The sequence below is a fragment of the Hoplias malabaricus genome, chromosome 6 (genome assembly GCF_029633855.1).
Source record: "Hoplias malabaricus isolate fHopMal1 chromosome 6, fHopMal1.hap1, whole genome shotgun sequence".
Classification (NCBI taxonomy): Eukaryota; Metazoa; Chordata; class Actinopteri; order Characiformes; family Erythrinidae; genus Hoplias; species Hoplias malabaricus.
The window spans coordinates 51,915,134-51,919,223 of NC_089805.1; positions in this window are offsets into that span (position 1 = coordinate 51,915,134).

Sequence of the window (4,090 nt, forward strand, 5' to 3'; positions counted from 1 at the left end):
AGCTAAAGAACTGTTCATCAAGTTCAGAGCTTCCCAACACAACATGAGACACTGACTGATCCACAAAAGGCAAACATGCTAATTTGCCTTGTAAACGCAGCTCCATCCAGCGCTGTCGCAACCGAGACTGAAAGACATTCAAAATCTCAGTTCTACAGTGATCCATATTCAATTTCTTAAATATCCCATTGTTCTTCCATCTCTGCCTCCACACAGACATTTGAATCTTGTATCAGTTCATCACTAACCTTTACTAACTGACCTCTACTATCCCTCCAACTCAGCTGTATATGAGCCCTGTTACAGAGATCATTTAAATCAGGCCAGTCTGATCGTACTCCAAATCCACTCACATTCACATCCAGCTTCCCATTCAGCTTCTTCCTAAATCCCAAAAAATGATCTTCTCCTTCTGCTCCAGTCGGGATCTTACGCTTAGTGAAATCTAAAATAAGTGAAGCTCGAGCCAACTGTTGAACTGCTAAATCATCATTATTCAACATCCGCAGCAAATGACAAATCCTAGTTGCTACATAGAGCCACTCAATATTTGGGACCCCTAGTCCACCTTCCCTTCTGTTATGAAACAAAACACATCTTGTTGAATGAGAGTTTAAACCTATCCACTTCCTCACCACATCCACTGTTTTATTATTCATCTCATCCAAAGTACATTTTGGTATGTGAATGTTAGCAAACAAGTGCTGCACATTAGCCAGCGCAACTTCATGAACTGCTTGCAGTTTCATAACTACAGGTAAAGGTGAGGAACTTATTAAGTCCAACCTGGAGGTGAAGCTTTTTACAATGTCCTTTCTTTGCTTCTCCCATTCTCCAGCAACATTAAACTGATGTCCTAAATAACTATAAATTTCATGCCTTTTGTACACTCTAATCATCTCTCCATCAATAGTAAATGCAGGTGGTTTATCACTTTTAGCTCTATACCATCTATTCCCCCCGCTGCGTCTTTCATAGAACACAGCGCACTTTGAACTCTTCATCTCTAAGTGAGACCACTGCAGGAACTTGTCCGTACACAGAAGCATGTTTCTGATGACACTCTCCTCCCTCGATGCCAACAGCACATCATCTGCAAAACCTTGAACTGGGATCGGAGATCTTACATCCAAAGGAGCACATTGACAAAGCCACTTGATCCAATGATTTATGGCGATGATAAAATTAACTGCGCTCCAAGGACATCCAGTCTTTATCCCTATGTTAAGTTTGATTGGTTCAGTGATTTGATTTCCACAGATCACTTGCAGAAATGAGCTGCTGTATACATCTCTAATTATGTCCACGTATACTCTTGGTACATTAACTTCTTCCAGCGATTTTATCATTATGTCATGGGGTAGTGTGCCAAAAGCATCTCTAAAGTCCAAAAACACCGCATAAAATTTTGCAGATTCATGCTTAAAATCATCAATTCCAGTTTTCAAACTGAAAACATGCTCGTTCATGCCCTGTCGATTTCTATAGGCTTTTTGATTTGGGGATAACAATCCTGTCTCCTTCAGCCATGGTAATATACGGTTGAGGATACATTTCATAAAAACCTTATAAACAGTAGGAAGCAGAGAGACATCCCTCCATGTAGTCGGGTCATCAGGCACATTGTCCTTTTTCGGGATCCAATGGATAAGAGCACCCTTCCAAGAGTCCGGTACTTTCTTATTAATCAGACAAACATTAAATATTTGTTTCACTATTCCACAAATTCGCTGTTTATTAGCTTTTATAATTTCATATGTGACACCATCTAATCCACTGGCTTTATTCTTTGGAAGGCCCTTAATCACACTTTCAATTTCTTCTAATGAAAATAGGGAAGTATCAGGCTCCTCACTTGGAAGATTTAGATCTAACAGTTCCTTCCACGGAGGACTTCCATAGTTCTCACAGGGTTCACAATCCTGATATTTCGTGCAGTAATATTTATAAACATGATTCACATCGCTGGCACTGGGCACTGTTTCTGGGTATGTGCTGTTATTAAGAACAATCTTTATAGCCTTCGATCTCCTAGTCTTCCACATGTAGGCTAGCTCATCTTTGCCTACCTTCCTCGGTTCTCTTTGTCGTCTCCCTGCCGTTACGTTTTTAAAAGCCGGTTGGATGACTTCTCGCGCGTACCGTAACTGATTCTCCACCCAGTCACTTAGCGTTGCAGCTGTAGGGTCAAGATCCGAGCAGTATATTTCATCAAAGGCACTCCAAAGGGTCGCCCGTCCTTATGACATGCCGAAAACGTTCCATTTTTAACAAAAAGCCTGCTTAGAAACGTTATTAGTCTATTCCAGTGTGTGGGCTCACTCCCAGTAAAAACAACTTTCTGGTCCCCGTTGAGCTGTTTAGTGTCTAAAGTCCTCCTAAATTCTCTCTCCAGGGACTGAAAACACTCCCATTCCTGGTTAGAAAGTGTCCGCACATAGTTTGTAAAGTCTATTTGAGCATAGACTTTATGCTCCCTGTGTTTCCCTGATCAGATGAAGGTTGAGTTGATGTTGTAGAGATAGTGAACCCCTCCTCTACACAGAGTGTGTATTAAAGTTTCTGATGAAAAAGGCTTGTGTTTTGTTAAATTTGTCAGTAATTTGGAGACATTAGTAGGTTTCTATGGACTTGAACATGGCAGTGTTTTGAAGGCTGAAAACAGGAGAACTCCACTGCCTTTTCTGAACACTGCTTCTGACTGTATCCACTTGTTGGTGCTAAGTTACAGTAGATTCAGCCCTGTCCTACAGCTGGGGGGTAGCCTGCTGTTCTATTAATAATGTATTTGCAGTAAGCTCCAGGACTTCTCTTTACAAAGTGATGGATAAACCCCATTTCCAGAAAAGTTGGGGTGCTGTGCAAAATGTAAATTAATACAGAACGCAGTGGTGTTAATTATTAATCCTCTAATATAAAGTAGCACAGATTTCAGACGTTGAAACAGACATTTATTAATAGTTTTAGTTTCAGAGGCCTACTACACTACCTTTCTACACAAACACCCTGTTCCCTTATTGAGAATATAGTCATTCTGATTAATACAATGTAAAGGTCATGTTCATCAAAATGTGTTCTACTGATTGTCTGTTGAATTGTCTTACCCTCCAATACATTTAGGCTTTAGGTCATTGCCTGGGTCATTACCTGCAAAAGTGCTGAACATGTCATAATCTCTCAGGCCTCATTTGTACATTTCTATGAAACCTCTTTGGTAAATTTTGGTAATTTTTCCTAAACTGATTAAATTGTTCTCAGGTGAATCTTGGCTTTCAGTGAAGAAGGGGAATTTGTGAAGGTTTAGATCAAACAATGATCAAACAGCTCTCAACTATAGCTCAGAGGTGCATCTCATGAACCTTCAATTGACAAATACATATAGACACCGAACACTGCAGTGTCACACAGACTCACAGTGGAAAGACAAGGCCGTGAACAGGGTGAACAGTGGAGAAGAGGGGTAAGGCTGGGTGGTGGAAGACTGAGGGGACAAGACAGAGGAAGAGGAAGGAGAGTCCATGCCCATAGGTTTCTCCCAGATGAAATAAGGGCAACAATTGTGGACCATGTTTTAAATCACGGTCTTTGTGCTGAAGCTGGTCGCCGGGGGCAGCCGAATATTGGAAGAACAACTGTGTCTTCAATCGTTCAAACGTGTCGTAGAGAGAACAGGTGTGTGATTCAGAAAAGTGCACTCTGCTGTAATGCTGCACATTGACATCAATTCTGAAATGTTATTCAATCCTATGATTTTTTAAAGAGATGTAGCTGTTTTGTTAATCACTGAACTAACATTTGATTGTTTTACCTTTATTCCTGATAACTGCTTTACGTCTGTTTGGCTGTTGGTAGTCAATTAACATCTGACACCTTCAAACAGATATTCCAGCCCAACCTGATTGGAGTACATTACACAGTTCTGCATTCTTCACATCAAAAAAGTAATGTGTAACCCATATGAAGTATTGGGCTACTAAGCCTGTTTATGTTATTTAAGTTGCAATACTTGTTTGTTCCAGTAGAGTGCGCCTTGGTGATGTATATTTATGAGAGCACGCCACAGCACTCTCCTCACTCTGACTTTGACAAT